Below are 14,094 nucleotides of genomic sequence, written 5' to 3'. Positions count from 1 at the left end.
CTTTCCAATCTCACCTGACTCGCTGTGCTCCAGCCATCCAGGTTCCTCAAGCACCTCAAGCTTGTTTTCCTTTTTCCGCCTTCATTGTTCCCTCTGCTTAAACTGCTCTTCCTCATATCTTCACATCATTTGCTCTCTCACTTCATTCACATCTCTTTTTCAAATGTCACCTCCTCAGAGAAAACTTCCCTGATCACTAAATCAAAATAGCTCCCACTTTCATTCACTCATTATCATGTAACCCTACTTTTTTCTTTACTATCTAAAATCATAAATTATATTTAATTATTTGCCTACTTATTTATTTATCCTCCCCTTCCCAGTAAGCTCTATGACAGCAGGAACCTTCTGACACATAAGTGGGTATTTAATAAATAAGTTGAATGAACAATTGAATAAATGAATGAACAAATGAAAACTATGCTAACTCTCTATACAAGTATTTGGGGAGTACAAAAAAAGTACACCTAACCTAAACTTGCAGCTGAATTGGGGCATGATCAAAGGAGATTTTCTAGAGTAAGGTAAAATGCGAGCTGAGTTTTGAAGGACATGTAGGGAAGAAGGGAAGGATCCTAGGGAAAGGAAACAGAGATGTGAGGAGCAGAAGGTAAAAGAGACAGCTTGAATACTCAGGAAACTGCAGATAATCTGAAATGACTCAACAATAACAGCAGAAAGTAGTTTCTATATGGTTGAAGGAGTTGGGTATAGTCTCTGAAGCCCTATAAAAGATTTGAGCCCAAAGATGCTAAAACCATCCTTTTTTGCCCAGCCACCATGGCTCAGTGGTTGAGCATCAACCTATGAACCAGGAGGTCAGAGTTCAATTCCCAGTCAGGGACATGGCTGGGTTGCAGGCTCAATCCCCAGTGTGGGGCATGCAGGAGGCAGCCGATCAATGATTCTCTCTCATCATTGTTTCTCTCTCCCTTCCTCTCTGAAATTAATAAAAATATTTTAATTAAAAATAAATAAAAACATCCTCTCTCTAAATGCCCCAAAAGGTGATCAAAATAATCTAGAATTTCCTTCCAGGAGAGTTTTCAGCAAGATGGAAAATTAAAAATAACATTTATTAGGGAGTCCTCTTTTTCAAAATTCTCTGTTCCCTGCACCTACCTGCCACACCTACTCTCCAACTAAGATCTGACAGAGACTCAAGCCAGCTACCTATCAGGACATCTAATGAGATCCATGATTATAAACCAGCTTCTCTGATGGGATTAGAGACAGACATTATATGGTGAGTTCATCTTACATAGCTACATTTAAAAAATATCCAATAACTGCTATTGTTGCTATGTGTGTCTTGGCAGATGTTTTAACTGGTAGTTCCCCCACTTCCACCTGCCCCACAATAACTGATTGCAAAAAATACACTTTCACATATATATTTTTTCATTGCTCCTATAATTGCTATTTTAAGAGCCACATGTCTTCTGTATTTGGAGGGAGAAAGGATACATGTTGCTTTGCAGCAGGTAAAATGGTCCAAACAAAAACCACATCCATACTCCAAGGAGTTTGTAATCCAAAAGCAAGAATGGGCATGCTATGGAACACAGCATAACAATACCCACACAATACAGGCAGATGGAGCATCATATGGCCAACACAACTGGAATTTTTTGTAAACTATCCCCAAAACATTGCTGGTCTTTGAACACTTCCCCGGTTCAAAGTATAGAACACCATCTATTATCAATAAACTCTGAAAAGCCAAATGAGATGTTTAAAGTAGCCTTGAGTAAAGGTCATATTCCAAAAGTGTGCAGACTTAAAAAATAAAGCTATCTGACAGGAAGCAAACTACTGCCCATGCATATCACCCTCTCCCCTCAATGGTAACACATTCCAGAACCTTGTTGTCAGAGGCAAATACAATTAGTTGACTTTTTCTGATAAGATGCTACTAACCAATGCTTAAATAAAGATCTTAGGTAGCCTCATTTGATGGCAAAAAGGAAAGACTTTAGGAATTATTCATTTGGCTATGTTCATCAACCATTAACACCTTAGTGCTATTATTGACTGCTTTGTTGCTAACATTTGGGGACTGTAAATATAGAGGTAACTGGGATGTGATGGAAAAATCATTGGGATTAGAGTCAGATCAGCTTTTGGTTCCCAAAAAGTCACCTCATCTTTGCAAACTTTTCTTAACAGTAAAGTGGGAGTAATTAATTGTATCTACTTCACTAGACTGTTTAGAAATTAAATGACATGGTAGACATTAAGGCATTTCCTAAACCAGCAAGCATCAGACCAATGTTAGATCTTGTTTTGTAACATTCATTGCTTCTGTGTTCTCCTAAATTCCCATGGAAACTCTTCAAATGACTCCACAAGCATTTTTATTTGTTGTTGTTTTTAATAGATTTTACTTTATAACTGTTTTAGATTTACAGAAAAATTGAGAAGATAGTATAGAGACTTCCCATGTACCTGTACCCAGTTACCCCTAACATTAACATCTTATATTAGTATGGTACATTTATTATAATTAATGAACCAATATTATGAACTAAAATCCAAAGTTTACTCAGATTTCCTTAGTTTTCCCTAATGTCCAATATTCCATGCAATATACCACATTACACTTAGTTGACATATCTCCTTACATTAATATTCACTTTGACATTTTCTTAGACTTTCCTTGTTTTTTATGATCTTGACTAGAGGCCCGGTGCATGAAATTTGTGCACGGGCCGGGAGGTGTTGTCCCTCAGCCCAGCCTGCACCCTCTCCAATCTGGGACCCCTCAAGGAATGTCCGACTGCCGGTTTAGGCCCGATCCCAGTGGGATCGGGCCTAAACGGGCAGTCGGACATCCCTCTCACAATCCAGGACTGCTGGCTCTCAACTGCTCGCCTGCCTGCCTTCCTGATTGCCCCTAACCACTTCTGCCTGCCAGCCTGATCACCCCCTAACACTCCCCTGCCAGCCTGATTGATGCCTAACTTATCCCCTGCCAGCCTGTTTGCCCCTAACTGCCCTCCCCTGCAGGCCTGGACCCCCCAACTGCTCTCCCCTGCAGGCCTGGTCACGCCTAACTGCCCTCCCCTGTAGCCCTGGTCCCCCCAACTGCTCTCCCTTGCAGGCCTGGGTTCCTCCCAACTGCCTTTCCCTGCAGGCCTGGTCACCCCCAACTTCCCTTCTCTGCCAGCCAGGTCACCCCTAACTGCCCTTCCCTGCAGGAATGGTCGCCCCAACTTCCCTCCTCTGCCGGCTTGGTCACCCCTAACTGCCCTCCCCTGCTGGCCTAATCTCCCACAACTGCCCTCCCTTGGAGACCTGGTCCCTCCCAACTGCCCTCCCCTGCTGGCCATCTTGTGGTGGCCATCTTGTGTCCACATGGGGGCAGGATCTTTGACCACATGGGGGCAGCCATCTTGTGTGTTGGAGTGATGGTCAATCTGCATATTACTCTTTTATTAGATAGGATAGAGGCCTGGTGCATGGGTGGGGGCCAGCTGGTTGGCCCTGAAGGGTATCCCGGATCAGGGTGGGGGTTCCCTTGGGGCATGGGGCGGCCTGGGTGAGGGGCCTGTGGTGGTTTGCAGGCTGGCCACGCCCTCTGGCAACCCAAGTGGAGACCCTGGTATCTGGGGTTTATTTATCTTCTACAATTGAAACTTTGTAGCCTGGAGCGGAGCCAAGCCTTCTGCTTGCTCCGTGTCGGCAGCCATTTCTGTTGGGACTTATGTACCTTTTATAATTGAAACTTTGTAGCCTTAAGTGGAGGCCTGGGCCCACCAGGGTGTGCAGAAAGCTTGGCTTCCTCCATTGCCGCAGGCAACCCTAGCCTCCTGCTCTTTCCAGCTCTGTGGCTGCCGCAATTTCTATTTGGTTTTATGTATCTTCTATCATTGAAACTTTGTAGCCTTGAGTGGAGGCCTAGGCTGGCAAGGGCAGGTGGAAAGTTTGGCTTCCTCCATTGCCGGGGAAACCCACGCCTCCCTCCTGCTCTCTGTGGCGGTAGCCATCTTGGTTGGGTTTATTTGCATATTCACTCATGATTGGCTGGTGAGTGTGGCTTTTGGGCGTGGCTTGTGGGTGCAGCGGAGTGGTGGTTAATTTGCATATTACTCTTTTATTAGATAGATTAGTTTGGGGAATATTGCTCAAGTATTTTGGAGGATGCCCCTCTATCGCAATTTGTCTGATGATTTTCTCATGATTACATTGTGTTTATGGGTTTGGGAGAAGATGATCACAGAGGTAAAGTGCCATTTACATCACATCATATCAAGGGTACATGCTATCAATATGATTATGATATTGATGTTGTCCTTGAATGTGGCCAAGGTGGTATTTGTCAGGTTTCTCTACTGTAAAATTATTCTCTTTCCCTCTTTCTGTTCTTTATTCTGTGGAGGAAGTCACCAGATGCAGTCCACACTTAAGAAGTGGGGAGTTACACTTCCCCTCTCTGGTTATATTTTTTATTCCCCCCCCCCCCCCAAAAAAAGCGCAGTATTTCCAATGGCACACAGCTTGGCCACTTGCAATAGGGAATGTTGGAGCTCAAAGACATTTCCAAAGATTTGAAATGAGCTCACGCTTTTTAGGAAGAAAAACTACAGTAAGAATAATTTTCTCTCTGTGCCTTGAAAATCAGTCATTTCCCATTTTTAACTTAAGGAAAAAAAAATGTGTTTACTTTGTTAGATTGGCCATTGAATGTTTGAGGGAGCCTGTCCTCTTTATATAGTCCTGTTTATTTTTTCTTCTACTTTCTTGTCTGCACTTTCTTTAAAAGGAGAGCTCATGCATTCATTTCTATTTTAGATTTTTCCATCATGCTACTTCAAATATGTTGCCTGTATAATTTTCTGAGATAAAAAATTAGAATTCAATCTTCTTTCTGAGGGAATATTACCTTTGAAGTTCAGGGAGGCATCACAATCAAAGTGAAATCTACAATTTACTTCCTTACAACGAATTCTCAGAAGATAAAACTAACAAGATACAAAAGGAAAAATCTGTTTCAAACTGATAATAAACATGCTGTAATAAGTAGAAATAAAGAAAACATGAGGAAGTCATGAATAAAAGTTACTTGCTTTACAACTGCATATCCCTGAACCTTAACGATGCAGGGCAGCAAAGTATCCAAATCTCCAAGGTCTGATTCAGCCTTTCCTGGGCAAATTTCATTTCTCAAATGCTAGCTTCTGTGGCAGAATAAAAACACAGTGAACATACACTTACATACTATTACAGTGAAATCTGACACAAAGAATTTAAATGAACTAAACTAAGTCAATAATATTTGTTTTAAAAAAAAAGCTATATGAAGACAGGTAACATTTTTCTAAAGATAATCATGTGGATACACAATTCTTGCCATTTTCCCTATCAAAAATATACACATATCCAGGAAAGAAATTTGGCATACCATTAAGACAATCTCTTTTTTTAACAAAAAATAATGATAATTAAAGTTTTCTTAGTCACAGTGTAAAGGGAAGGATACTGATTTTGGAACTGGAAAGACTTGAACTCAAATTCTAACCTCACCACTTACTAGCTGTATAATTTTACTTGAAAGTTGAGTTACTCAACTCTCCTGAATCTCAGTTTCTCATCTATAAAAGACACACCAGGCCTATCCTGTGGATTATTATAACAATCCTATATAATAAAAGCCTAATATGTTAAGTGTCTGGTCGACCAGTCGGCCGTTCAACCAATCAAAGCATAATATGCTAACGATATGCTAAGGCTGCTCACTATGATGTGCACTGACCACCGGGGTGCAGATGCTCCAACCAGTAGGTTAGCTTGCTGCTGGGGTCCAGCCTTTTGGGACTGAGCGAGACAGGCCAGACACACCCTGGAGCCCTCCTGCAGTCCCTTCCCAGCTGGCCAACCTCCCATGTCCCTCCCCAGCCCTGATCGTGCACCAGTGGGGTCCCTTGGCCTGGCCTGTGCCCTGTCGCAATCTGGGAGCCCGTTGGAGAGCCAGTTTCAGCCTGATCCCACAGACCAGGCCAAGGGACCCCACTGGTGCACGAATTCATGCACCAGGCCTCTAGTTAGGTATAATGTAGGTTAGATGCATAGCACAAACCTAATTAACACATAGCAGGCTCTAAATTAGAGAGAGAATATATTATTATTATTTTAAATATATTTTTATTTCAGAGAGGAAGGGAGAGGGAGAGAGAAATAGAAACACCAATGATGAGAGAGAATCGTTGATCAGCTGCCTCCTGCATGCCCCACACTGAAGATCAAGACTGCAAACTAGGCATGAATTCGGGACCCTTCAGTCCACAGGCTGACATTCTATCCACTGAGCAAAACCAGCTAGAGCAAGAATATATTATTCTGATCCTCACAGAGTTTATAATCTAGTGGAAGAAATGGATATGAATCAAGAAATTAACCAAAAAAATAAAAATACTAAGCTTATCAAAATAATTAATTCTATAAAGTGATTTAGATAAAGGTTTCCCTGAGAAAGTGTCAGCTGAGGTAAAAGAAGTCATTACAATAAAGCCCTGAGAAAGAGGGATTAAGACAAGGGAAACAGAATATGCAAAGTTCCTGTGGTGGGGGAGATGAAGATGCTTTTAAGGATGTGGAGTTGAGTGCAGGCTCAAGGGACAGCAACATGGGAAAGGTGGCAGGAGCCAGGACAAGCAGGGTCATATAGGCCATTGGAAGGATTTTGGTCATTGCCATATGAACAATGCAAAACCACTGAAAGGTTTTGAGCAGAGCAGTGACATTATCACATTTTTAAAAGGCTCACTCAGGCTACTGTGGGAATAGAGTGCAGGGACAGGAGAGGATACAGGAAGGCCTGAGAAGGTCAAGGCCACAGGCTAAACAGTGTATGAGGAAAACACCAGCAGAATAAATGGAGAATTGGCTGGCCCATTTTCCTCCAAATTTGTGTTTTCTAATCTTACATCTATATATATAAAAGGCTAAAATGCTATGTGTCCCTATGACTGTGCAACCAGTCGCTATGATGCACACTGACCACAGGGGGCAAACGCTCAATGCAGGAGCTGCTGTGACACACACTGGCCATTTATACAGGAACGGCACTGCAGACCTGGTGCCAACAAGGCAACACTCGGCTTCCCCCAAATGGGACACAGGCCCCATCACCAACCCAGGGCGACACCCCACCAAATCACAGCCAAGGCTGCCAAGACCCCCCCAGCGCAAAATGCGGCCCACAGCCTAGCCCAGTGGTCAGAAAACTGCAGCTCACGAGCCACATGCAGCTCACGAGCCACGGTTTGTCGCTCTGTTGACTAATGAGTTTGCAGACCACTGTGTAAGGCATTACCCTTACCCAGAAGTTTTGACTTCAGGTTAAAGACATTAGTACATTATTAAAATGTTTTTAAGTGTTTTTCCCTAAGGCAGTGGTCGGCAAACTCATTAGTCAACAGAGCGGCAAACCACAGCTCACAAGCCGCAGTTTGCCGACCAATGGCCTAGCCCAACCCTGAAACAGTTACTGTGGGCGCTGGGTAATGACATTTTACACTTTAACCAAATGTCTGTGAAGCATTTTCCCATTCCTCATCCCATTTGATCCTCACAGAAGTCCTGGAGTAGGTAGATAGGAGACTCAGTAGAATCCTGTTTTCTTTTCATTAGCCAGAAAGTTTAGAAATTTGACCTGACTGAAAAGAAGTAAGAAATGGTGGATCTTGATAATGACTTCAGGTTTTCTCACTTCACAGAATATAGTCAAACACTGCTGCAGTTAAATATTTTACCCTTTGTTCTCCCTGCATGATCTACAATAATAATGTGCTTCATGTTCATATTTACTGCTGTGTTGCTGACAATTACCTGAAAGAGAAGTTGGGGTGCTTCACTGGGCTGGAAAAAGTTTAGCTAAATCAGAAAGCAAGTCTAATTAAGCAAGTTTATTATATATATATAAAAGGCTAAGTTGACTCGCACTTGCGCAATACATATAAAGCTCTTGCTGGTACCAATTGCACGCATTGTTTAGATCTGTAATTGTCAATCGTGAATTGGTTGACACTTCTATTATAGAGAAAGGGCAAATAGCGATATTAAAATATTTCTTCTAATTAATTTCCTTTCAATGTACATGAATTTGTGCACTGGGCCTCTAGTGTTATAATAAAATACTAAATACCTTCAATGAATAAATATAGAAAGCAGGATGCCTGCAGTATAGCTTGTTGAGTAAGAATTTCCCCAGCATTCAGCACTTAGGTTTATTCCCAGCAACATAATGACATGGAGAAAATGAGTTAATAGGATAGCAGCATTCATAAGACACATGAGGAAGCAAGAGGTAGTGTGGTGGGAAGGACACTACTGGGAAACTGGATATCCAAGTTCTACTCCCAGTTCTGCCTCATCCATTTGGACAAACAAGTCCCTTTCTTCTCTTTAGACTATCCCCAACTGTGAAATGGCCAAGTGGAATTAGTTGACCTCCAGGGTTCTTTTCAGCACAAATGTTCCTTTCACTGTGGAAGACATATAAGAACGATAAAGACAGTTTATTTCAGTGGATTAGGGTGCAGTTTTTCATGTCATCATAAGAGCAAACACATAGTAAGTGCTTACCATGTGCCAGATGTTGTTCTAAGTATTACATATAAACTGCCCTAATCTTCCCAAATTTTGTGAGTAGGAATTATTAATATCATCATTAACTATCATTTTATAGTTGAGAAAACACAGGCACCGAGATCTTAAGAAAGTTTCTCAAGACCTCACAGTTACTAAGAGTCAGAGACAAGATTTGAATGTAGTAGTCTAGCTGTGATGCACACATCCTCTTAGAATATCTGGGTTCATCTGGCTTCACTCTTTTCCAGCAGTCTTAGTCTCTCTGTGCCTGTGTTTTCTCCTCTATAAAATGGCAAAACTAATAGTTTTTACCTGAAAGTCTTTTGTGAGGATTAACTGAGGATATACATATAAAATGATTATAAAAACAATACCTCAAATGTAGTAAGTGCTCAGTAAATGTTAGGTGTTATCATGAGTTGGTGGCCCAAGGAAGAATGGACACATACATTTTGAGAAACATTCTTTGGCGAGAATGACTCGGTCTGACCCCAAGTTTTCATGGTGTTTCCAAGGCAAAGAGGCAAACTTTAAACACTAGGAGACCCTGAAGAGGACAGCTATTGTCTGTTCTGTGTGAAGAACTTCTCCCCATATGTTTATTTTTAACTAGAGGCCTGGTGCATGAAATTCATGCATGGGTAGGGTCCCTAGGCATGGTGGGCAATCAGAGCCTATCAGGGCCTTCCAGCTGCTGGCCGGGGCCTTCCTTCATTCCATGCCACTCCCTGGTGGTCAGCACACGTCATAGCGAGTGATTGAACTCCTGGTCTCCCAGTCGAACTCCTGAGGGGACAGTTTGTATATTAGCCTTTTATATATATAGATTATGCCCTCACTAAACACATAAAAATTGAAAAAATACATGGTGATGGTAAATAAAATAACCTATATACAAAATAAAATATAGTTCCTATCCCTAATCCAATATGACCCAAATTAGGTTTGTGTAGGGAGCAGCTATAGGATTATGCCTTGGACTGACCGGTGGCAGGGCCACAAATAATCCCAGCTTGGAGGGCAGAGCCCTTTTAGCATAATTAAGTTTGACCTTATAGTCCTCCCTTGCTCCTACCTAGGTAGCTAATGGGCTATGGGAGGTGCAGCAAGTGCTGCCAAAACAAGGTGAAACTCACAAGAACATTGTAAATATGTTGACCCTTGTTTTGCTTTGTGTGATCTGACTATAAAATAAAGCTTTGGCTTGCAGGCTGGGTCTTTCTGTGTTCTCAGCCAGGCATGGGAGATCCGCCCAGCCCCAGCAGTATTTTCTTGTCTGTCTTCTTTAATATTTTACCGCCCCTCCTCAGGTTCACCCTTGGCTGTGCTGGCATGGCACAGGTTTGGAACCCCTTAGTGTGATCATGCATGAATTTATTGAATTACAATCAGCATTTAAAAGAAGTGAGATAATAGGATAGTATAAGAGTGGATGGAAAACATCAGTGTGCATTGCAGGTAGTAAAGTTAAGCATTGCTTCAGAAAATTTTTGTTTCAGAGGGAGATAAGGGGAATATATATTATATTTTTTACTTTGCACAGGTTTTAAAAGGTTTGAATAGCACCAAGCTAGATTATTTATTCATTCAGCAAACATTCACTATGTGTAATTTGTGCTAAGCATTCTGCCAAGAAATAATTCACAAGAAATAGTTAATAGTATTCCAGCAAAGTAAAATGGGGAAAACTGAGACTAAACAAAACCAAACTGAGCCTTATGAGGCCTTGGCCTCACTTCCTATGAGAGAAGTGATGTTTAGAAGGGAAGGAATGTTTGAGATTGCTGTAGTATCATGGAAACTATATGGCTGGGAACAGGTAAACTGTCATGGTTGTTGATAGCTTGGTAAATTGTCTTAGTTTTTAGATTTACCTTGATTAAAAAACTATAACATTTATATGGCCAGGGAACAGGTAAACAGTGAGATATTAATCAAAATTTATGTAGCTGATCTAATGTATTTTCTTGTTTTTTGACAGGTTCTTTTCCTCTGGAACACTAGGAGGAGACATGGGAGAATACTAGATCCTGTTCGTTCCTTCTCCTGTAGATCCTGCCATTATGGGTTAAAAATAGAAGCTGTTGAATTGTGGAAACTGGATATAGTTAAAACCCCACTATAATGAGTACAGGGGCCCCACAGATTGTTAATGAGGCTGTTTGAATTAGCACCTGCTCCTGGAAGAGTCTGGTGTGAGCGCTTTGGCAGCCAGGCCCCGAGTCAGTGAGGGGGAAATGGAGTGGAGGGAGGGATCTACATGCTGCCCTGTAGGTGTTTTCTGAGAGTCGCTGAATTGGTATTTTATTTTCTGTTTATTCTGTTGCACCCACTCTGTGCAAGAGGCTGGGCTAGATGTTAGAGGAGACATAAAGGTGACAGACACAGCCCTTGCCTCAAGAACTTACACAGATGGATAAGACATTTACACACTGGACAGAAGCTCAGAGCATATGTGGGGCAACAAAGTTCAACACAAGAATAGCGACCTTGGAGTGAATCTTGGTCCTGCCACTTTCTAGCTGTGTGACTTTGGGCAAAGTTCACTTAACCTTTTAGAGCTTCAGTTTCCTTATCTGCAAAGTCAGGATGATTGGATACTTATGAGGAGTAAATAACAGCCAGGCGTGAAATGGGTTGCATATCACTAAGTGAATAGCAGGTGCTCAATAATTTAACTGACTACAAAACCAAAGTGACTGCAAAGAAATACCAATGAAATGCTATAGAGCCTCAGAAGTGGAAAGTGGATCAGGAAAAACTTCTGGGAGGTGGCATCTGAAATGAATCTTACAGGACTTATCTGACTTTTAAAGGAGCTAATGTAGTAGGGGAATATATTTCGAGGGAGGAATGGCATAAGCAAAGGCATGGAGGCAGAAACAACTTAGGCATTCCAACTAATAGACGTGTTATAATGCAGATTTTTTCAATAGACAGAGTTATACACATGTTGATATATATGTGATTTGATATATATGCTATTTTGTTGTATTGACAACAAGCTTCAAAACTTCATATGTCAAATCTGCTGAAGGTATTAACATCATAGATATTTTTACACTTAAAAATTTTGAATTTCTTGCCAAAAAAAGAGCATTTGCAGGAAGTTTTAATTCATTACTTTATTTTGAAGACAAGTGCTGCTGAACACTTCGGTGAACATGCTCCATCTCAAAATACTTGAGAACGCTGGTTTAAACGCTTTAAAAGTTATTATTTCTATGTGAAAGACAAAGAACGTCCAGGTCAACCAAAAAAGTTTGAAGAGCAACAATTACAAGCATTATTGGATGAAGATGCATATCAAACTCAAAAACAACTTTCAGAAAGATTAAACATTGCTCAACAAACAATTTCCAATTATTTACAAGCAATGGGAAAGATTTTAAAGGGAGGAAAATGGGTGCCACATCAACTGAACGAAAGACAAATGGAAAACCAAAAAGTCATCAGTAAAATGTTGCTTCAACGGCATGAAAGAAAGTCTTTTTTGCATCAAATTGTGACTGGTGATGAAAGTGGATTTATTTTGAGAATCCCAAATGCACAAAATCATGGGTTGATCCAGGTCAACCATCAATATCCACTGCAAGGCCAAATCGCTTCAGAAAGAAGACAATGCTCTGGGTTTGATGGGATCAGGAAGGTGTAGTGTATTATGAGCTTCTAAAACCAGGTGAAACCATTAATACTGATCACTACTGACAACAAATAATCAATTTGAACCATGCTTTGATCGTGAAACCACCAGAATGGGCCAGAAGACACGGCAAAGTAATTTTGCTTCATGATGACGCACCATCACAAACTTCAAAACCAGTTAAAGACACGTTAAAAGATCTTGCCTGTGAAGTATTAACCCACCCACTGTATTCACCAAACCTTGCTCATTCAGATTACCACTTGTTCCGATGGACGGCACATGCACTTTCTGAGCAGTACTTCAAAACATACGAAGAAGTGGAAAATTGAGTCTCAAAATAAGAAAAGTTCTACTGGGACTGTATCCACAAATTACCTGAAATATGGGGAAATGTGTAGCTAGCAATGGACATTACTTTGAATAAAGCACTTTTGATATTTCTCTTGAAATTATCGTGTTTTCTTTGGTTACAAAATACGGCATTATTAACCGGTACACCTAGTAGATGAATAAATCAGTCTCCAACCTCAAAGAGCTCACAGTCTAGTGGGGAGACTGACACACAAACTGAAATTGACAGAGCAGAGTGACAGCTCTGTGCAGGGGCTATGGGAGTCCAGTGGAGGCCCCAAGCTAGGGCTGACCAGGTGGTAATGGTAGAAGGTGAAGAGGTTAGGGCAAGATTCTAGGGTAGCAGAGAAAATGCTAAGTGTATGGCCCATAGCAGTAAAATTGCCAGTCAGAGAAAATCATACTCCACACATAGGATAGGACCTAAGAGTGAAGAACATGATGAAAATAAACACTGGGTTTGTAGCAGAGAGAGTAAGAGAGGTGGCCAGGAGCAGGAATCAGAGAGAAAAATGGCATGATTCTAAAATTTACAGGTGGTGCCATTTAGTGTCATGAGGAAGCCTGGGGTTGGCTGTGAAACTGGTGGCTGAAATGGCGGGAAATTGAGTCATTGGAAATGAGATGTTCAAGGATTGGTGAGATTAAATGATTTAAAAGATTACTATTGTCTGTTGATTATTCTGAGGGAAGAGATAGAAAAAAGACTATGTGAAAGAGGTCAATGAGTCAGGAATAAAAATCACCCAGAAAGGTGGGATTGTGTTCTGGAGGGCAGTAGATGATTTAAGTGTTTGAAATGTCCTATATACTTAACATTGAGCAACTGCTTTAGATTCATTATAGAGTCTCTAATTGTGTTAGTTAGGATATTGGTTTGGTTGCTGTGACAGGAAGGTCCGGAATAAGTGGCCTATATTAGATGAAGGTTTATTCCTCGGCCCTGTAAATCTGAGTTGGTAGTCCATGGCCAGAATGACAACGCACATAATCATCCAGGTGTCAGGGTCTTTCTGTTTAGTTCTCCTGCCAATTTACACCTTAGCTCCCAGTGTAACATCTGTATCCCATGCTAGAAGGAAGACTCAATGGATAGCATGGCCCAGAGTCACTAAGAGTGTTCAAGATTCAAGGGGAAGGCAAGTAGATTCACCTCTTGGTAAGGGAGCAGCGAGGTCACACTGCAGAAGAGCAGGTGTGGTGGGAGATATTGTTTAGCCACATTTGGATAATATAATCTACTACATGTTATAATAAATGACCTTGAACAGAATGTTGCTCAGCTTCATGAATATGAGTAATCAGCAGAACAAATGGCCTTGAATAAAATGGATTCTATTTACTTATTTTATTCATTTTAATCTATAGAACAACCCTGTAAGGTAGATTTAATCCACACCCTCGTTTTACAGATAAGGGAAATAGGCAACCTCCCTAAGATCCCTGAAACAGTTCATTGTGGAGCTGGGATTTGAAGCTACGCCTTTTTGACTCCCAAGCTTGTG

This window comes from Plecotus auritus, assembly GCF_963455305.1.
Source record: "Plecotus auritus genome assembly, chromosome: 2".
NCBI classification, from domain to species: Eukaryota; Metazoa; Chordata; class Mammalia; order Chiroptera; family Vespertilionidae; genus Plecotus; species Plecotus auritus.
The sequence above is the reverse complement of the archived record's forward strand: the minus strand, read 5'-3'. Positions refer to the sequence as shown.